This window comes from Pleurodeles waltl, chromosome 1_1 (assembly GCF_031143425.1).
Source record: "Pleurodeles waltl isolate 20211129_DDA chromosome 1_1, aPleWal1.hap1.20221129, whole genome shotgun sequence".
Taxonomy (NCBI): Eukaryota; Metazoa; Chordata; class Amphibia; order Caudata; family Salamandridae; genus Pleurodeles; species Pleurodeles waltl.
Window position 1 is genome coordinate 442732931 of NC_090436.1, and position 22224 is coordinate 442755154.

Below are 22224 nucleotides of genomic sequence, written 5' to 3' on the forward strand. Positions count from 1 at the left end.
GCTGATGCAACAAAATTAGAGGGTCGACACTCAAGGCGTCAGTCCTCCGTCCAAGTTTCTGGGAGCCAGAGCCACCCCTGCCCAGTTAAAGGAATTTTATGAGGCCATATGCCTCATCTTTGGGCAGACCGAACCCCCTGCGGAGCTTTTAGGGCCTGGGGGTGTCGGGTGGGGGCACTTTGGGTTCCCCACCAGCAGCTCTGGCTTCTGAGGGCCACTCCAGATCCGTTTCTGGATCCGAGCAGATGCTGATTGTGCCAATTCAACCTTGCCCAGAGCCAGCTAAGATGTTGAAGCTCCCAATGTCGGTTAGGCCCTCAATCGACCCAATCCTCATCCCTGAGGAGCCGGAACAGCATCGCTCGATGCTGGATCCAATTTTGATGAGGACTTCTCACACCAGGTCAGATTCTGACCATTTTACTATGGGTATGAATAAGGGGAAGGTTTGGAGGGGTCGCTGGACCCTCTGGAATACTAGCTTGACAGCCCTGTAATGGACTGGGCACAAGAATCGGGCGAGGCTAGTGGTCTTGCTAATTCTCCATGTGTTGGCATGCTTTCTCCCCCTACCGGTGCTACGGTGAGGGGAACATCATATTCTATGGTGTTCAGTAGGGCAGTTGAGGTCCTCTGCCACAAGCTTCCTTCAGTGGATGTCAGGAATAATTTCCTGACTGAGGTGCTTCAGCCTGGGGCTTCCACTTCAGAACCTCTTGTAACCCTCAATGAAGCCCTCAAGAATGTCCTTCTGAGTACCTAGTCCAGACCCAACACAGGGGCTCCTGTGAATGGGACAGTCACCCGCCGCCGTCGGCCTGCCCCGAACGACCCTAAATTCCTGTCCCAACACCCTACACCTGAGGGCATTCTCATCAAGGCTTCTTCTTCCTGTGGCGCATTCCCATCCGCTCCCCTGGATATTGAATCAAAAAGACTGGGTCAACTTCAGAAGAAACTGTTTTCTTCCTCCAGTCTGGCATTGCGGTCCATGAACACTGCATGCCTTTTGGGCTGCTACACTGATTCATTATGGAATAGCCCCAGGTCCCGGAGGAGACCCGGGCCATCATCTCCCAAGCCTTTGCTGTTGGGAGGGATGAGGCTAAGTTAACGATTTGTTGTGGGCTGGACACAACCGACTCACTGAGCAAATCGGTTGTGTCGCTGGTGGCCTTGAGCCGCCACGTCTGGTTGAGGACATCTGTTTTTTCGGGGATGTCGAACAGTCTGTCATTGACATGCCCTTTGATAGCACCCATCTCTTCAGTGACAAAGCAGACTTGGCACTCAAGTGGTTCAAGGAGTCCTGGGCTACAGCTTGGTCCCTTGGCCTCACGGCTCCCCTCGCCCTTTCGTGGCCACAATTCTCCAAGGGAGCCATAGAGAGGGTCCCTTTGCCAGAAGTAGGTTGTGGTTGTTATTCCCGCTACTTTCTGGTGCCCAAAAAGGACAAGGGCCTACGTCCTATCCTAGACCTTTGGGCCCTCAATCTCTTCCTCAAGAAGAAGAAGTTCAGAATGCTCACTCTGGGTCAGGTCCTGTCTGCCTTGGACCCAGGAGATTGGATGGTAGCGTTGGATTTGCAGGACTCCTACTTCCATATACCCATCTTCCCTGCCCACAGGTGCAACTTGCGAGTTGTGGTAAGTTACAAGTGTAGGAAGCTGGCCTGTTGTGTGGTGAACTCCTATAGTGTTATCACCTCATACCAGGCCCAGGTATCCCCTATTAGTAACGTGTAGGCAGTGATTAGGAATCCAGGGCTCTCAAGAGGTAGCTGTGGGTGAGCAGCCAAGACTTATCTAGGAGACCTGCAAAGCTTATGCAATACCACTATAGTCACACAACACATACACACATGATAGAACCACACAGTGTTACAAAACTAAAGGTACTTTATTATGGTAACACAAATACTAAAATGCTGTATAGGCAATACCCCAACTAGTGTAATCATACTATTATATACACATTAGCAATCATGAAATCGCATAGAAAGCAATAGGCATTGGTAAACGCAGTAGCAAACAGAGAGGGCCCTGGAGGGGACCAAGCCATATACTAAATAAATAAATGGAATGTGAAAGGCAGTCCCCCACCCAAAGAAGTGCAATCAGTAGAGTGGAGCCTGAGGAACTACGAACTACAAGAGGTAAGTCCCAGGGTGCGCCCCAGCAAACAGGAGAGAAGAGATAATTACCTGGTTTTCCCCAAACCCAACAGGAGGACTTTGGAAAATGATGGTGCAAAACCCAGACAAGACTGGAAGAAACCAAAGGTGGATCCTGACTGAAGAGGACCTGCAAAGGGAGGGGACCATGTACAGTTCATGATGGAGTGTCCGGCTCTGGCAGGAGCCACTACCTGCCATTCTGTAGATGCAAGACCCGGTCGACAGTGGATGAAGAAAGTCAGCAGTACACAAACAGAAGAGGAGTTCCAGATGTGATGCAAGTGATGTCCAACGTCGACGGTTGTAATGCAGTCAGTCAGTGGTGCTGGAAAACCACCATCAAGCCTTGGCAAGTTTAAGAGTCGAAAGAAGAAGGTTTTTCAAGGCTGAAGACGACCAGCAAGGTCCAGGGGACTCAACCCAAGGAGGGGATTTCGAGGTGACCCTCAGCAGCTGGTAGGGTCACAAGAAGAGGAGGCAGCCCCCACAGGCAACCCATAGACAGCAGGCACAGGAGACCCAGAGGCCAACGCAGCACACCTGAAGAGGAGTCCCTCATCGCTGGAGCAGCAAGGAGGAGACTATGCTTTACAGGATGGAGTCCTGGGGGCCAGGATTACATGGAGCCTGAAGCTCCCTTGGAGGAGGAACAAAGAAGTCTTGGTAGCTGCAAGAGTTGTGGTGCACTGGGTACTGTCCTGCCAGGAGATACAAGGGCTTACCGTCTCCCAAGCTGGACAGCTGGTAGAGAGGACCAAGGGGACCACTCCAGACCACCACCTGGGATGCAGGATCCATGCAGCTCCGAAGGAGAGAAGATCCACGCCTGTGGTCGTGCATTCGGTGCCTGCAGATGCAGGAGAGTGACTCTTTCACTCCCAGGGAGATTCCATCTTACTTCTTGTGCAGGCTGAAGACTCGTCGCCCTCATAGGATGCACAGTCAGGAAAAAGTTGCACTTGCTGGCAGGAGCTGGAGAAACAATGTTGCAGAGCAGAGTTGTCGCTGGAGTTGCAGATTGTCGGTTCCGGAGGGTCCACTGTAGTCTCAGTGGCTAGAATAAGAAGTAAACAGTGCAGAGGAGTCCAGCTGGGATCTTGCTCGTCGCTCCCAGGGGCCTCTGCCCACCTTGGATTCAAGGATGTGGGTACCTCCCCTTGGGTGGTGATGGACAGGGGAGTGGTCACTCCCCTTTCCATTTTCCAGTTTTGTGCCAGAGCACGGACCAGGGGTCCCTGGACTGGTGCAAAACGTTTTAACAAGGAGGGCACGAAATGTGCCTTCCAAGCATACCAGTGGCTTGGGGAGGCTACCACTTCCAAGCCATGTGACACCTATTTCCAAGGGAGAGGGTGTTGCCTCTCTCCCCCACAGGAAATCATTTGTTCTGCCTTCCTCTGCCTGAGCTGGTGAAGCAGCAGAAACCTGTCTTAGGGGCGGCAGCAGCATAGGCTGCCCAGAAAACCCCAGAACACTGGTAGTAGCAATGCTGGGGGTCCTCTAATGTGCCCCAGAGTGCATGGAATCATACAACCAATACTGGCAACAGTATTTGGGTATGATTCCGACATGTTTAATACCAAACATGCTCAGGTTCAAAATTACCATTATGTAGCTGGACACAGGTGACCTGTTTCCAGTACACAGGTAAAATGGCTTCCCTGCACTTACGAAGTCCTGGGTAATGGAGCCTCAGTTTGTTGAGGCACCTCTGCTCAATCAGGGGTGCCCTCACAAACAGGTACCTGCACACTGCCCTTTGGGCTAGGAGGGCCTACCATAGAGGTGACTTACAGTGACCTGGTGCAGTGACCTGTAGTGAAAGGGTGCATGCACCTTTTCATGGAGGCTGCAGTGGCAGGCTTGCAGACACATTTTGCATGGGCTCCCATGGGTGGCACAATGCATGCTGCAGCCCATGGGGAACCTATAGTGCCCCAATGCCTTGGGTACCTAAGTACCACATACTAGGTATTTATATGGGGGCAACAGTATGCCAATTGTGGGGTGTGCTAAGTCCGAAGCAACCAAATTTAGAAGGAGAGAGCACAATTACTGGGGTCCTGGTTAGCAGGATCCCAGTGAAAACAGTCAAAGCCTACGGACAGCAGCCAAAAAGTGGGGGTAACCTTGCCAAAAAGAGGGTACTTTCCTACAACAAACACTTTCAATTTACTGTGCTCCCCTTCGGCCTTACCAGCGCCCTTCAGGTGTTCACGAAAGTGATGGCAGTGGTTGCAGCCCATCTGCACAGGTTAAAGGTTTCAGTCTTCCCCTACCTGGACAACTGGCTGTTAAGGGCGACATGCCCCAGAAAGTCGTCTCCCACCTTTAGACTACAGCAAACCTTCTGCAGGCTATGTTTCCGATATTTCAGCCTCTATCCTGGATTTCGGTGAGAATGACTCTGAGGCTGCTGGGTCTCATGGTCTCCTGCATCCTGCTGGTGACACATGCCAGACTGCATATGCAGGCTCTGGACTGGGACCTGACGTTCCAGAGAGCACAGCATCTGGGGACTCTCTCCAGCATGACATGGTCTAGATCTGGGAGGGAACTGCGAAAGACCTGCAGTGGTGGCTTTCGAATTGTGATTGGGTCAACAGCAGATCCCTATCCCTTTCCCAACCAGCTGTTACTGTAGTGACAGACGCGTCGCTCCTGGGATGTGGCCACATAGGAAGGACGGAGATTAGAGGTCTCTGGTCTCCGGCGGAGTCCGGGCTCCAGATCAGTCTTTTGGAGATCCAGGCGATCAGGCTTTCATTGAAAACATTTCTTCCTTCTTTAAAAGGGAAAGTGGTGCAAGTGTTCACGGACAACACTATCGCATTGTGGTGTCATGGACTCTTTGTCAAGAGGCTCTATGCCTCTGAACATGGCTGGGGCATCAGGGAATAATCCTGGTGATTCAACATCTGGCGGGCTCTCTGAATGCCTGAGCAGACAAACTCAGCCGTCTGTGCATAGTCGCTCACAAATTACTTCTCCATCTGGAGGTGGCGCAAGGTCCCTTTCAGCAGTGGGGAGAGCCTTGGTTAGATCTGTTTGCCTTGGCACAGCACTCGCAATGTCAACAGTTTTAGGCATTGGAGTTTCCAAGGCGGTACTCGCTCGGTGACGCTTTTCATCTCGAGTGGAACTCGGGCCCTCTTTACGCCATCCCGCACGTACCACTTCTCTCCAGAGTTCTGAAGAAGATCAGGAGCAACCGGGTCCAAGCCTTTCTTGTGGCTCCGGACTGGGCACGAAGAGTATGGTATCCAGAGGTGCTGAGCATGGCCATGGATCCTCTTATCAGACTGCCCCTTCAGGAAGATCTTCAATTGCAGCAGGAGGGGGTGGTTCTCCATCCGAACCTGTCCATTATTGTCCTTCTTGCATGAAGATTGAGTGGTGACAGTTGACAGCTTACAACCTTCCGCCCCAAGTCTGATGTTATCTTGGCAGCCAGGTGTCCCTCCACCAAAACAATATATGCCTGTCGGCATAAATATGTGGCATGGTGTACGAACAAGTCTGTTGATCCCCTTTCTGCACCTCTCTCTGAGGTTCTCTTGTTCATCCTTTCTTTGACCCAGCAGGTCACTAAAGGTTACTTGTCGGCCATCTCTGCCTTCCTTAGATTGCCAGACCAACCTTCCTTATTTAAGTCTCACATTGTCGAAAGGTTCCTTAAGGGATTCACCCACTTGTTTCCTCCGACCCCATTCATTATGCATCAGTGGGACTTGAGCTTGTTCATAACTTACCTTATGTGTGTCCCTTTTCAGCCACTGCACAACTGTCCCTTGCAGCTCCTTACAATCAAGACTGCTTTTCTCATTGCCATCACCTCTGCTCGCAGAGTGAGTGAGCTTCAAGCTCTTTCTTCCAAGCCACCACTTTTGTCTCTCCATCCTAACAAAGTGGTGCTTCGTACAAGGGCCTCCTTCCATCCTAAGGTTGTTACACCTTTTCACATAGACCAATCCATCACTTTGCCTACATTTTACGCACCCCCACATCCCTCTCATAAACGGGAGAGACTCCACCATCTGGATCCAAAAAGAGTGTTGGCATTCTGCCTCCATGGTTCCAAAGATTTCCGGGTGGACAGCCAACTCTTTCTCAGATATATGGGTTCGAAGAAAGGGAAGGCGGTGCAGAAGCCTACCATTTTGCAATGGGTTCTGCTCTGCATCAAAATGTGCTACGCTTTGGCAAAGAAGCAACCCCTGGAGGGCTGGCATGCTCACTCTACTAGAGCAACTGCTGCTGCCACTGCATTAGCAGCGGAGTTCCTGTCCTGGACATCTGCCAGGAAGCAACGTGGGCATCCTTGCACATTTTCACAAGAGAGGACAGTCGGGTCCGCAGAGACGGCTAGTTTGGTTATTTGGTCCTGCAGGACTTTTTAATATGATCTTGGTTCTCAGCCCTTCTCTGAGGATGGTATTGCTTGGGTATCTATTCTAGGGTAAGGAGTCTGCAGGTAGAAATCTCTATCAGATGAGCAAGTTACTTACCTTGGGTAACAATTTATCCGGTAGAGACATATACTATTTGCAAATTCCTCACCGACCCACTCATCCTCCCTGATTTCTAGGGACAGGGATTCCCTTTTCAGGGCCCTTGTTCTGGTGCAGCAATTTCAGTGTTCTTTACCGCTCCGCGCTGCTAGCATGGAAAGACGTGAAAAGAAACTGACATCAGTGCACCTGGGTGGTGCCTTTCTACGACCGAAACGTCATCACGGCGACCACAACTCCAAAGACTGACGAGGACGCAACTAACTGCTAGAAGGAAAAATCTCTGGATCCAGCCTGACGCCTGGGGGAAATTCTAAGGTAAGGAATCTGCAACTAGAATATGTTTCTACCAGATAAATTGTTAACTAAGGTAAATAACTTGTACTTCTAAACAGTTGTAAAGTCTCTGAGTTAGGCTCGCAAATCACCAGGGGTCCACAGACCACAGATTAAGAAGCACTGGTCTAGAGTGAGCCACAGTGTGGAGAAGTGTGGCTCAGTGGTTAGAGCGGCAGACCCTGATGACGAAATCAGGGTTCAATTCCCGCCTCGGCGGGTCTTGGGCTCAATTTCCTCGGACCTGATAATTCTCGCATCGGTGCCTAATCTAATTCGTGGGTCCCACTCTGTAACTCTGGGCAATAGCTTGCTTAATCTCCACAACGGCCCCAACAGCTCTGGGATGCCTGGCTTCACCTTGGAAGTTGCCCAGGAGTGGGCACCTCACAGGGAAAAGCCAGGAGGGGTTCCACAGCGGTATGCGTACAGCGCCTTGAGACCCTAACGGGTGAGTAGTGCGCTATACAAGGACGAAGTTTACAGTTAGTGAGGTAGCTAACCTTGGAGTATTGCAGTTGAGTTTGTTCTGTCTTTTGAGACCTATTTAATGGCAAAGAGCTGCTTTTTCTTCAAGTACCTTACCTAATGTATTCCTTCTAATGGCTTTGTTTCAAAGTGTAATCAAAGTTTCTTTGTTCTTTGCTGTGGTTTCTGTGTTAAAAAAAGTAATTTAATTGTGATTTTGTTTTTAAGGAAAGATATTTGACAGTGGTTTACTGTTCGCCCACTACTTCACTTGTGTGGGGTTCATGTTTTATAATGAGTCCCTTCTTGCTTATGCTTCTTAAGCCACATCCAGAGGTTCTAAAGTAATTAAAGTTTGAGACCACCCCCAATTTTTTATCCTGCGTAAAACATGTTTTAAAGTCAGTTAATCCTTGATATGTATAGTTACCCTATAGACCCTAAATCTTCAGGATTTGCAGGAGTCCCTTCTCACTTATGCTTCTTAAGCCACACCCAAAGGTTATTTAAACATCAAGTTTGAGATCGCCCCCAGTTTGTCATCCTACATAAAACATGTTTTAAAGTAAGTTAATCCTTAGCGTGTATAGTTACCATCTAAGCCATGGATTCCCAACATTTGGACTTCTGTGGACCCCCACTTTATCAGTATTGGACCCAGGGGACCACCACAGATTCAGTATTGGAATCCAGGGACCCCCCAATGAGTCATTACTGAAAGCTGGGGGCCTAATCTGTTAATATTATAAAATTTTCTAAGCAGTCACGGTCCCCCCTTAGGAGGTTTCACGAACCCCCAGGGATCCCCGGACCACAGGTTGGGAACAACTGCTCTAGACCCTAAATCTTTTGAATGATGTGTTTTGGAATGAGTGTCTTCCATGCATGGTATCCAGGTGTGTTCCCCTGCTCAGAGCGCCCTACTGCATGTTAAACTTGTGTCCTGATTTTTATTCGGACCCAGCCAGCATGATAATCTAGCATTTCTGCTGCGTCCCCGGCTTGTCTATGGTAAAGTCAAGGTCCAGAACCATTTTTGTGACCTAGGAGGGCACACAAAGTTTACTGTCCTTAGCAGCGTGGTACTACTATCCAAATCACGTGTTGTTACAGGGACGGTGGCAGAATATTGATCCTTGAGAATTAATAGCTTATTTCTGACTCAGAGGAGTGCAGCATACCAGCTTACTTGTGTCAAGTTCTGATGGTATGTGGCAAACTGACCATTACTTCAATTTATAATTGATGTGTTAATTGCTTGTATGCATAGTGGAGATGTGGCACATGTGTTCCAGCAAGAGTCTCTGTGTAGTGCAAATATAGTTCTTGTGACCAGTGGAATCCATTTTAGATGGACACTGGTTAAACATGTGCCAAATGGAGAGTGGATGCAACTTCTCGAACAAGTAGGACAGGATTGCTTGCATTTCTGTGACTGGAGGGTGTAGACTTAGATGCTGAAGTGGTGAATGATGGCCAGAGAAATACTCTTAGAAATTCTATGAGGTCTTTTTTAGCAAGGGGTTGCTGATTAGGTTTCCTGACCACTGCCATTTGGCGAATGGTAGGGGAGACAAAATAGTTATCAGATTCTATTGTTAAAGTTGAGGAAGTTTCTGGAAAGAGCTTTAGTTTTTTTCAGAATACAAATTGGAAGGCTGATGACAGCCTAGTGGTGATCTCTCATTTATTTGTGTCCTTGTTTTGAAGAGTCTGCATTATCACTACCTGCTGTTAGAGCCATCCGCTTGCACAGTGGCTGAAATTGGCATTTAAATGAGAACCAGCGGAAAACAGTTCCAGGATCTTTGTGGATCCTCATCCCCTGTGTAGAAATTAGTTTCAAAGTGGGACCCAAATCACTCCACTTTGTTCCAGTTCCAGTTAATGCTTGACTAAGAAAGGGAGTGCTCAGCAGAGTACTTCTGTGTGACCAGGACTCGTGTCTGCCTGACAGAGTCTCTTAAAGGTGAGGGCACATCACCTAAAGTCTGTGCATCATTTTGAAGAAGCTTTGGGACTGCTTAGTGCCCAGGAGTCTGGCTATTTGGTAAAAAAGACAAAAACAGTGACTGGTCTTGCAGGAGAATAGACTGTGTAGTAGGGGAGGTCCATCCATGTTCCTGATAGAAGGAACACCCAAAAGAAGCTGAAGTGTGTATGGGATATCACCCGATAACGACTCAAGTTCAGAGAGGGTTCTCCGGCCTCCCTGGATGGATCATTGTTTGTGAACTAGGAGAAGCGACAACAACTTCTATCATCAGTGTGCCATCCAGAATCTCTACCATGACCTGAGGGATCTTCAATTGGCTCTGTGTCCAGATATCATTGTCGCTTCAGTAGAGTACTTCCCTATCATACCAGAGACTACAACTGCCAAGTGTAGACCTGCCGCAGCCCCATAGTGACACTAGATGGCAGGGTTGCCTCTGTGACCTTAGTCCTACTGCCAGATGGCTCTGCTCTGTGGCTGAAAAGAGCCTGGGACAACCACCATAAAGATGGACAGCACTTTGTCTTGGCAGGTATTTCAGCCCTAGCCAAAAGACTTGGATAATGTATCTTGCACAAGAACAGTGTAGTTAAACCTAGTTAGTTTGCCACCCGAACTTGTAGTGAGGTAGGAAACTGAACAGACCTACAGGTCCCCCGCATTGGCTATTGATCAGACATCCATAATACAGTACTCACACTGGACTTAATACTTCCCTGAGAGTCCCTATAAATAAATGTCCTGCTTATGCCAGTGGGTCCCTGAGCTGTAGTAGGATAACAGTGTAGTAGGACAGGGCTCTCTACTTCTGATAAGTACCAAAGGTGAGAGTGAGTATTATATGCATTGATTGTATCCCACAGCGATTTCAAGACCAGGTATCTGAGACTCATATTGTGTGTAGTATAAGATTGTATCATGTTAAAATACTGCTAATTTTAGAATTGAAGCACACAGCTGGACAGTATCATATTTTGTTCTTGCTTCCCACAGGAAAGCCTTTGATTGCTCACCACCACTATCCTGACAGCCAAGTGCAGAAGGATTTTACTTTGCCCAATGTGTTGAGCCATAGTGGTACAAATCTGTGGACTCCAGTGGCAAACAATCCAGCCTCCATGGATGTGGCCCAGTAATGCTTGTCTACCATGTGTGCGCACGCACTCTCACACACACACACACACACAAACACACACACACAAATACACTCAGATGGTCTACCAAGATCAAATTGAAAGGGGAAAATGGATGGAGGGTGGAAGAGTATGAATACATGAGATTTGGGAACACTGTGCTCTTCTGTATGACACATCCAGCAGCTCAGTGAGGGAGAAGTTTGCAGTGTTAAGAAATTTTGGCAATTGAAGTTTAGTATTTAACCAATATATTGTAAACGTGTGAAAAATGTGGTACTGTGTAGCCAACTCAGACCACTTGAATGGAAGAAGTTCAACTCTATCCCTAGATAGATAAGCAGGGTTCAGTTGTCAGAGGTGGATAATCTAGTACTACTTTCCCACATTCTTAAGCCGGGCTAATATGTAGCTTGTGTATGTAGACTGACGTTATAACATTTTATGGAGCTGGACTTAAAATCCAGTTGATTGGGTAATTACAGGTTTTACTTTGAACATAATTAATGGATCATAAATTGTGTATGCAGGCTGAAGGGAGCGTGGGATTTCAAGCAGCAGCTTGGTGAACATAAGGAAGGTGAAGGCAGGAAAGGGAAGTAGGGGCATTTCCAGTTCAGAGGCAGCACAGAGCCATAAAGGAACCTGCACAGGATTAGTGGTAACAAATGGGACACTCAATAAATAAGCAGTGATAATGCAGTGTTAAGTCATCCATCACCTCAACCCCCTCTCCAGATGCCTATTTTGTAGACAATTATAAGCCTATGTCTCAGCTAAATGGAAAAAAGTACCGGCTAGCCAGGTGCAGGAAGTTGCTAAGAAAATTATAGGTTTTACCATCTGGAGTTATAAGTATGCTTAGGGATAAGAGCAAAGTGGTGTATTCTACATAAGTCAGTAGAGAATATGAAAAATATTTACGAAAACAGGAATAGTGGGATAGGTCTTAGTTAGAGACGATGAACCCTAAACTCAGTGTAATGTTGAAGCCAATTTTAATCACAAAAGTTGTATTTCTGGAGTCTTCATAGTCTTCTGACCTTAGCAGGAAATATTAAACAATACTTTGTCACTTAAAATCAAAAATCACATTGATTCCAGAGAGTAATGTTTTATGTATGAGGTATTTGAGTGGCCATGATGAACGTTTCTTTCCTGAACAGGATACCAGATAGAGCTGTTTCTGGTTTTCCCAAACTGTTTCCCCGTCTTGTTTCCCCCAACAGTAGTGTGGAAACAGAACCCCTGTATTTACCTGCACCCAGTAGTCTGATCACCCCAAGTTTAACTACCAGGAGCTCGGCTCCAGCACCTTTGATCTTGCGATAAGAGTCAACAACATTTTTAATATCAGGTTTAAAAAATAGCAGAGTAAGTAAATAAGTGACTGGGTCCACTCAATAAATGAGGTCTAGATCTATAAAACTTTAGTGTTTATTTTAAAATCTCAAAATAGGCAACACTGAAAAAAAGCCAGCAATGACATGACAGCTCAGATACACAATACATAGTCAGAAACCAAAAATGATCCCAAGTCCCAATAAGCAGCAAAACGCCATTAAGTTAGCATCTCTAATAAATAAGAGAAATTCTCTCTCTAAATTGTATATCAAATTCATAATATAACCAACAGGATCTCTAGGGGAAAAAGAAAAGTCTCTGACTCACTGCGAAACCAAGAGTTTACATGCACATTTTAAGCATAGGTAATAAGCAAAATGTGGAAATTTAGCACGGCATGACTAGCTGTAACACATATTGGACAAATCAGATAGTCAAAACTACTATAGCACTAACCCATTTCTAAGGCAGAGGAAATCTTCCATTAGCTTCTACAGCAACAACATAATCTGGAGATGTCCAACACAAGATGAAACATTTTCAGCAAAGACGCCTTCTCTAGTGTATGATAGCATGTCTACATCAGACGCTCCAGTGGAAGTGTCCTTCAGAAAGCTACATTAGGAACACAATTAATGTTTCATTCACAATGCATGCTTTCTAAGAAAAAAAAGCAATTCAGTCACAGTGCCCTGTGCTCTGCGAGGACTGAGGAAAGAAGACACGCAAGGGGACATTAATTGGGAGGGGTAATGAGCTGGAGCGAGATGAACAGGACAAGCATCCATTTTAATAAAATGCTGTCACTACAAAAATGTGGCATAACTAAATTATATAAATAAACACAACCTCCCCTCACCTCCGATTAGTTTTAATAACCCAATAACCCATAAATAATCTTTACTACATTATTTAATAGACACCTTTTTCTTTGGTTTGTTCCGTGAATCTCCTCCACCATCTTCAACTGGTTGTAAATATGATCCTTGACACTTTCCAATTCAATTTTCATTGATCTTTTCTTCCTCTTCTTAAACCAGTTTTCGCCTTTTACCCTTATTTCTATATCTATTAATAATACACTCAGAACATTTTAGCAAAAGACAGAGAACAATTGCACAAGTCATTATGACTATTATTTAGATTAGTATAGTCTTTAAAGCACTGCCACCTACATTATCTTGCGACTCTCTAACCTTTCCAAAGCTCTTCCCTCACACACTAAACCATGAACCTACAGATTCCCATAAGCCTTGTTCCTCAAAAGACTTAACCTCATGCGAAAGGTTAAATTTGGACAGTAACACACTAGTATCTTGGATATATGTACAACACCTCCCAGACTTTAACACTTTACAGACTACACCCTCTTTGGCCAAAAGAATATCTAAAGCAAGACTGTTCTGTGTCACCATAGCTCTGATAGCTACCATTTTAAAAATGCATTAGTTTAAATGATCCTGCGGTATGTACTGCAAGCCTACCTACCACTGTAGACACACGTAAACCTTTTCACATCATTCAGCGCCACTCCTACAAGAGGAATATTAGCACCTAAAATGCCTAAAACTACTTGTTCAGAACTGCCTCACTCTTCCCAAACTGTGTTCTTCATTGAGTTCATCCATGTGATGAACTCTAGGAAACATCATGTCTACATAACATGAAACAACCCAATACCTCATCAAAATGAAATAGGCAAATTTCCTGCCAACATAATAAATTACCCTCAGTATAGATTTCCCTCTGATCCCATCTCCAATAATTTCATAAGTTCTATCACACAGACACTCACCTACAAATGTTATTTTGCCTTCTTTGATGAACTGCACCTTTCCATACACATATCACCTCTCATTTTCTTCTCCATTCTCAATCTAGGAAAGGTGTCTCCAACAGTCGATCAGTTATATCTACATATTCTCTGATCATTTTCGTATACACATTTTCTTGAAATCCACTATCTAAATATGCTCAATGTATAGGTACATCGTGTTTTAGCTCATCTCTTTTAGTAATGATTCCAACAATAGCATTATTACTGTGATCTGAAACATATCCCATAGGAGTTAGTAAGCACAACAACAGTCCCACTAACACTACTATTATTAAAAAATAACATTTTACAGCATTTTGTGTATTCCATCTTCTATTGAGACAAAAGTTTTACTTGTGTTAAAATCCAAAAATCAACAACATTTTCTTTAAAGCAATGCTATGTTTCTTCATATCTTATTAAAACGATAATCAGAACAAAAAATTCTAAATAATCTTCTTGGCTGTACTCGTCAACATTTCATTTTGAATATTAACTTCATATTTCAGGTCTCTTTATTCAACAGGTGTCTCAAAATTATTTCAAAAGGTGCTTCTTCTGGTGCTTCAAACTAAGGGTCTGATTAGGACCTTGACGGAGGGGATTACTCCGTCACAACTGTGACAGATACACCATCAGCAGTATTACAAGTTCCATTATATCCTATGGAACTTGAAAAACAGCGGGAAGGATATCCTCACATTTGTGACGGAGTCCTCCCCTCTGCCAAGGTCGTAATCAGGCCCTAAGTCTCTGATTCACCCTCAGACCTGTACTGACAATGATTCACAAAAGAATAGTCTTCCAACTCAATTTAATTTTCTTAATCAGGTGAGGCACATTTTTTTATTTCGAACTCTTTCTCAGTGATCTTTTGCAACCAGTGGTTTACTTCCAATAGTTTCAGAAGTTATTTGTCTCTCAGATTTCTTCTTTGGTTTACAGTGTTTAATATAGCAGTTCTCTTCCTTGGAACATCTTCCTCAACTCTTTCTCTTTTAGCCACAGTCTGTGTCAGAGATTCTTTACTGTCCAAGATACTTTGTCCTGAACTCAGATTCAAACATGAATTTGAACTTGCACTCTGGTCAGTTCTCTTTTATTTGTTATGTTCACAGTGAACATTTTTCCCTTGGCGGTCTTTGTAACTTTTATCTTCAACTGCAACTTCTCACTGCTCGAATCAGAGACTACTTGTTCTTCCTGCCACTCATGCCTTTGACTCTTGCACTGTAACAGCTCTTCCCTCTGATGTCAGTCTTGAAACTGGATTTCAGTAGTCTCAGGTTCTTCATCATAGTTCTCACCAACCTGCCCCCCTCCCTTCAGGTTACTTTTGCTCATTTTCTTCACCAGTTTAAACATTATTGAAATTCTTGATTTGTTTACCCCTTTCTGGATTTGAGATTTGAGATGCAAACTTAAGCTTGGCTTTGAGCTTGTCTTTGTGTGCCTATTTTTGAACCACCTGATTGTTCCACAGCTTCAACTGCTCTCACTGTTTTGTGTGAGCAGCGCGGATCCACTGAGGCACACCTGCACACTTCACAGCAGAATTTGTCATCAGGATCACTTGAGAAAGCCCTTCCAACGCTTGTCCAAACAGCATTTGCAAATGTGTTTTCGGATTACAGTGCATTCCTTACTCAACAACATTTTGGCCACTGAGAGCCTATCTACTCTCCTTCTTGGAAATATTTCAACCCATTTAAGGAAAAACAGATAATTACAAAGACATACTTCAAACCATCACAGTCTGGCATCTCAATACAATCTACCTGAAATCTTATAAATGGGCCTTAAGATTTGCCAATATGATTGATAATAGTAACTTATTTGCCTTGATTATTTAGATGACACACAAGACATCAATTGTACTGAAAACCTGTATTTTGTCAAGTAAGTTTTGAAAATCGTAACCAAACCATCTCTACCTGTGGGCAGTTATGCAAGTACTTACACATAGGATATAACATTGAGTTTGGTAGCACATACTTATGCTCATCATTTACATACAAATCCTGGTACTTTTTCTTGTAGTCTAGTCTCTCTAATTTTCTCTTTTCATTTTCTGGGGTATTTTCTTTCTAATCCTAGTTGCTCAAAGACGTTTGCATTCAATCCATAAAGAAGCAAATCACATTTCTGCATTTTGAACTTAACATTTTTGTTTTCCTGCACATCTGTATTTTGACACTTGATCCACATATTTGTTCCCAAGGGTAGCCATGTCTTTTCCAGATGTATGTGCTATACATTTAACTACCACAATCTCTATAGGTTTTTAATAGCTTTTAACTTGTCCAATATGTAAAAAAAACGTTCATTATTGGGGATCCTGAAGAGGTGATAAAACCCCTTGGTGATCATACCAAACCATAGTGAGGGCCAACTCTAAAACCATACTGGCTGTCTGTATAAATTGTCACATTCACATTTTCTGACAAACAGCAAGCCCTTGTTAAGGCCTCCAGTCTTACCACTTGAGATGAAGTTACATTTGGCAGAGAAGACGCTTCTAGTGTCTCAGAAATTGAGCATGCTGCGTGAATTCTTCTAATCCCTTTTCTAACCTTTCCTTTAATGCTTTCCGTCTATCATCAGTGTGATCTAAGAAGCTCTTTTCTACAGGTGTTAGTAGGAAGGTTAGGTTATTGTGGTGTGCATAAGCTGTCCCAAATGACAGTGTCAGCAGCTCTCAGTGCTCCATATTGGTCTCTTAAGGAAGCAACATCAACAAACCGTGTCAGATCAACCATTTCCAAAGATTTTTTTATTTAATGTCTGGTCTTGGTTTTGTACACACCTCAGTCACTTAAATACAATTGCTAACGCGTCCCTTTATGTTTAATTTGCTCACTTTGGGACTTGTTTTAGCTTAGGCCAATGAATCTTTTGACCCTGATTGAAGACACCTTAGGACGAGATAACTAATCAACATGTCAATCAATAAGTCAATAACGTCATCAAGGTTTACTGTAATAAGACAATTCAAATTAGTCTAAGACATTAATAAAACTCAGAAACCACCATGACCTTTCGGACATGAATAACCACACCAGTTTAGTACTATTATATGAAGTTTATTCCCTATTGATTACAATTCTACTAGTAAGTTTATTAATCTCAAGACCAAGAAACACATTAGCATAGTCACAATATGGCAACTCTGATAAGATTTCATCAAAGCAAGAATCACAAATATTAGAATATAGCACGACGTCAACATGGGTTATCCTTAGCAGAAAATCATTATCACATTATTCAACAAAGCATAGGTTCAGTCCTTTGTCTATTTGCGTCTCTTTAGTGAACCCCTCCTCTATCCTCGAATTAGTATTAGCATGTTGGGCTTCATGCAAAACAATTTAGCAACACCAAATTAGAAAACATCTAACTATGGTCTCTGTCAAAAGAAGTAGTTGGTACCTAGAAAGGAAAAGCAAACAGACAATTACAATATCATTGTCATATAGTTACCCTCCGTATTTGGTCAGCACAAAGGTTCGGTCTTCGTCGTCAGGACATCAGTTGATTCTCCATCAGCCAGGAATGCAGTAAGTCGGGCAAAGAGGGGCACTTCCCTCATAAGGAGGTAAAGTGTAAATGGGCAATATAAGGGCAAGGATGGTTTGAAGAACCAAACAGCAAAGTCTCTATGCAGAGTAACAAAGTGTCTGGGTAATAGTAAAACGCGACATCATCTCCCTTCCATCTATCGCCTAGTCTCCTATTCTCCTGTTCTGATTTACTTCCTTGTGTCAAGGGTTTTTATCCCTTTTCCGTTGTACAGTCCCCTCATTTTCCATTGGTCTGGGGTTTGTACCCCACTATCTCCCTCCAATAGGGATTCAATGACTTCATTTAATTTGTCACCCCATAACAGTTCTCACATAGTTTATTGGTCCTTATGATTGACGTCTTCAGCGGGCAGAATGTCCGGTATGATTTCATACTCTCGTGGTCTTCTTTGCATCTTTAGTCAGTGGTCCCATTGTCTGTACCGGTTTAGGCGACCTTGTACCTGCGAGTAGTCTACACTGTTGCATTCAGCAAGAATGTTTCACTAAGCAAGTCGAATTTCATGAGAACGGATCTACTACAGTTACATTCATCTCCTAGCTTTAGAAAAACAAAGAGTTCATGTCCTTCAGCAAGTCAGCACACTGCACGTTAGAAAAAATATATTTAATATGAAACCAGGCAGCTAGGCCTCGACTCATGCTAACTAAGGCCTAATGATTTATTAGCAGAACTTTAACATATAACCTTTCAATATTAGTGCAAAATCATATTTCAACATAACATTTTATCATTCTTAATAAGTTTTATTAGTCATTGTATATATTAGCGGCCACTCCCCGTGGGCACATTTCAAGCGCACGTTGAGCAAAATACATTAATATGTTTTCTGTGCAGCATTATTACACATTAGTTCATAAGCATTTCATGTTAATTTCTAAGTATATAAGCTACGCTCTCAGTCCCTCCTCTGATGACACTTGTCATCACACAAAACCTTTCCCTTCACAATCTTTCATTTTCTTTAGATTGCACATCTGTTTCTTCCTCCCCATGTGATCTTTCCCAAATTTCTTTGAACATTTTCTCCTTTTCTTTTTCTTCTTTTCTTTTATTACGTTTTGCCAAATCTTTTAATTCTTTTATTAATTTTGCATGATAACCATAGTCCAAATAGACAAATCAGGACAATCAACATACCCCCTAATATTTTTGCAAGAACCCCATTCCAAATACTACTAAACCAATTCCCTACTTTGGTAATTCCTTTCCCAACTTATTCCCAAACTCCAGGTTCCTTCAGCTCCTTCAGATCTGCACTATCTCTTGTTAGGTTAGTAAGCATACCTCTAATCTTTTTGCTATTATCAGGAATGAATGCACAACAATGGAGCGCATTAAGCATTTTACAGACTCCGCCACTCTTTGCTAAAAGAATGTATAAAGCAAGCCGGTTTTGAAGAGTCATAGCTCTTTCCGCAGCAAGTTCAGTATCCATCAGGAGTATGGCCCCTGTGAAGTTTGTCAGCATGTTATCCACAATAGTAGACAACTTTCGAATCTTTATGGAGTTTAAGATAACCCCTACTGAAGGAATTATGGCTCCAAATATGTCACCGACAGCAGCCGCTGTATCTCTCTTTTGTCTAATATGTTGTAATTCAGACATTTAAGGAATTTGCTTTAAGTCATCAATCTGGTAGATCTTTGGGAAAACTATTCCCAAATAACATGTCCCATACCATCCCTTTGGAAGACGGTAATAAGCATTAAGTCCACATATATAATAGATCCCAGGGATCGCTGGATCTTGTCCATTTAACATGAACGTCCATTTACTCTGAAACAAAAACACATGCCTGCATTCACTCGTTCCCACAAATAAAGTGTCATGCTCAGATTTCGGCCTATATATACAAAGCCTTCCTACATGTAATGCATCTATAGCTAACTTGCCTTGTGTCTTTATTGCAGTGTAAGCATAATCATTTGCAAGCGTGCATTTTTCTAATCCCTTTTCTAACCTTTCCTTTAATGCTTTCCGTCTATGATCAGTGTGATCTAAGAAGCTCTTTTCTACAGGTGTTAGTAGGCAGGTTAGGTTATTGCGGTGTGCATAAGCTGTCCCAAATGTCAGTGTCGGCTCAAAGAAACCCCTCACTAATTTTCTGCTGTGTTCTTTAGCTAATTTATTTAGAAACTCAATCACAGGCACGAAGGAAAACACTACATCTAAGTTAGAATAGAAGTATTGAACGTGTTCTCGATCATAGAATCTTGTTAACAGCAAACTACAGCTTATCCTGTAGGTTAATGGCAGACTATGATAAGTAACCCCTTCTTGTACTGATGAAGGAATCTTTGTGCACGCATAGCAATTCTTCGTATCCATTGTGTCAACATACTCATTCAGCAAGTGATAGAAGACATTAGTAGATAGTTCCCCTTTTGAATTAGTTCCCTCATGCAAGTATTTTGCATCCTGCTCAAACCTCTCCCATGGTGTCAGTGTAGCAGTCTCATGATTTGAAGCATCGTTAGTCACATTCTTATCCACCAATGGCATTCTCACAATCACACCTATAATTATTATTGTACACACAATACCCAGAATAGCACTCAACCAACCACACATCCTACACTTATTACTATTATCTCTAGTATAACTCATGATCTGTAAAGAATCAGGTAGCAGAATAATACAAAGCAAAAAATCAACTTGAGGACGATATAAAAGCTCTCTTTTTTTTTTGTTTTTTTTTCTCGGTGGAAAGTCTCTCTTTTTCTGTGAGTATTTACAGCATTTCAGTCACTCCATGACCCTTTTGTCAAATCAGGTTAGCAGCTTGTCACAATCGTTTTTTTAGAGTCAATTCAGGTTAACAGTTTCACATTCGGTAATTTATCAGTCTCTTTTCTCAGCTTTTCAGCTTTCAATTTCAATTCAACACAGTCTCTTTCTAAGGTTTAATTCAGGTGCCGTAGTATTGACCTGGCTCCTCTCGATCAAAATAGAACACCAAGAATTCTTGTTGCCATTCAGCTGGTGTTGCATACGCCCATTCAGGACCTGCGTACCTTCTGTTTGCAACTCTTTCTTTTCAATTTGCGATCACCTAGCAACTCTCCTTCACTAAGATCTTCTTTCCTGGTTGTGTCAACTTCTTCCTCTATTGTTTCATTAGGGATCACTTTCTCTCCTGCAGCTTGTGGCTCCGGCCAATTATCCCCTTTAAGTACTTTCCTTCTGCTTGGCCTTTCAGGACGTTGAACAGCGCCCTCCTTTTGTGCTTTGGTGTTTTCTCTTGATGGCTCTGCAAGTGGCTCAGGAGGAGTCAGAACACCTCGACTTCCTTCTGCCTCACTCCCTTCACCTTCAGGGTCTGTTATGGGCTCAACTTCAAACCTGTATCCGTCTGCTTCTGGGAGAACCTCTTTTTTTGTCAGTTCCCCTGATACCCCAGGTGAGACAGGCTCACCGTCACCCCTCTGAATCTCGTTTTGAGTGATTAAGCCATCCTCAGCGGGCTCTCCTTCAGTCTCAGTTCCCCTTTGAATACTCTTCGGCCCTGAGACTTCCTTCTCTGCAGTTGTTGTTTTGGACACTTCAAGTTCCTCATCAGTCGGACATGTCACCTTCTTTGTGTGACTGGCATGTATCCAGTTTGGAAGACCTGCACATTTCACAGCAGTAGTAGTTGTCAGTATCACTTGATACGGCCCCTTCCAACGTGGCTCCAAACACGACTTCCTCACGTGTTTCTTGACAACCACCCAGTCACCGTTTTTCAGGGTGTGACCTGGATCACTTATCGGTGGCAATGTGGTAGCCTCCACCTGGTGAGAAAAAGAGTAGACCACGTCAGCCAGACTCTTGCAGTGGTCCAACACCATATCATCCGTGATATTCACAAGAGCATTTGCAGGTACTGCGGGCAATCTCATAGCTCGGCCCATGAGAATTTCATGAGGAGACAGTCCTGTTTTCTTGTCAGGTGTGTTTCTCATTGACATCAACACTAAGGGCAATGCATCTGGCCACTTCAAATTGGTAGCTGCGCACATTTTTGCCATTCTCAACTTCAAGGTACCATTCATTTGCTCCACTAGTCCTGATGCTTCAGGGCGATAACTACAATGCAGCTTCTGCTCAATGTTTAATGCGGCACACAAGAGCTTAATCACCTCATTGTCGAAGTGTCTGCCCCTATCTGATTCTAAAGAGATCGGAAACCCGAAACGTGGTATTAACTCCCTAAGTAGGAGCTTTGCTACTGTGAGACAGTCATTCCTGTGTGTAGGGTAAGCTTCAATCCAGTGACTGAAAATGCACACAATCACCAACACATATCTCAGACCTCCACACACAGGCATTTCAATAAAATCCATCTGCTTTCTGCTAAACGGACCTCCGGCTCTCCCAATGTGGCTCAAATTCACCACAGTCCCTTTTCCCGCATTCATCTGCTGACAGATAATGCACCTGTGACAGATAACCTCTGCAGCTTGTCTGAATTTTGGATTGAGCCAATCAATTTTGAACAACCTGATCATTGCATCTCTCCCAACATGTGCTTGACCATGGTAAAACTGTGACAAAAGACTGTTTGGCAAAACCATTTTTCCCTCCTCTGAAACCCATAAGTCATCAGATCTTTGTACGCATTGCATTCTCTGCCAGGAACGTTTCTCCTCTTTGCTAGCACGTCCCTGCAAGGATTTTAGCTCATCTAATGTGTCAACCACCCTTAATGCAAAGTTTAAGCATGTTTCATTTTCAGTTTCAGGTAACAATTCCCAATGATCTCGAAACAATATACAGTTCAATGCACAAACCCTTGCGACTTGATCTGCATAACCGTTTCCCATTGACACAAAGTCCTGTGACTTAACATGAGCATTGCATTTCACCAAGGCAATTT

The 22224-nt window shown here is 43.7% G+C and overlaps 1 protein-coding gene across 3 annotated transcripts in view; it reads left to right on the top strand.

Annotated features, from left to right (window-relative positions):
- MSH3 (mutS homolog 3) overlaps positions 1-22224 on the top strand; it is a 1766808-nt gene that overhangs the window by 638591 nt on the left and 1105993 nt on the right. The gene's annotated exons all lie outside the window — the stretch shown is intronic.